Source organism: Orycteropus afer, unplaced genomic scaffold (genome assembly GCF_000298275.1).
Source record: "Orycteropus afer afer isolate SDZICR_OR568_19922 unplaced genomic scaffold, OryAfe1.0 scaffold00129, whole genome shotgun sequence".
In the NCBI taxonomy this organism is placed as follows: Eukaryota; Metazoa; Chordata; class Mammalia; order Tubulidentata; family Orycteropodidae; genus Orycteropus; species Orycteropus afer.
The window spans coordinates 2,128,082-2,128,610 of NW_006921716.1; positions in this window are offsets into that span (position 1 = coordinate 2,128,082).

Genomic DNA, 529 nt, shown 5'->3' on the forward strand with positions numbered 1-529 from the left:
GAGAATAGAGTTGTAAGAACTATTTATTTCAAATCTGAGACAGTGGATTATAATTCAATGTGTTATAATTTTCAGCATTCACAAGATTTGGAAATTGGAAACAACACTACTGGGTGTTATCTAGGCCCAGGTATTGTATAGGACAATCAGGGGATTATTTGATTTAAAATGATTTACACATTTGATTAACTTTCTGTTGAATAAACTCTTTTACAACTCAGTAGGGATAGAAGTACACTTGTAGAAAACTGATAGCAATGTAAATGATTATTGTTCATAGTAACACAAATTTTGTCCAATAGGGAAAAAATGGCTATGCCCTCAAAAAGGATAATCAGAAATATTACATTTTATTGACAAACATTACATTTTATTTCATATTAACCAGATCAACACCAATTAGCAAATTCATTTCGTTTTATTTCATTATTTGGTTATTTGAATTCTTCTTTAAACTAATTTTAACATACTGTATCCCTTATTAATGCATAGACAAAAATCGTTGTTGTTGTTGTTGTTAGGTGCCGTC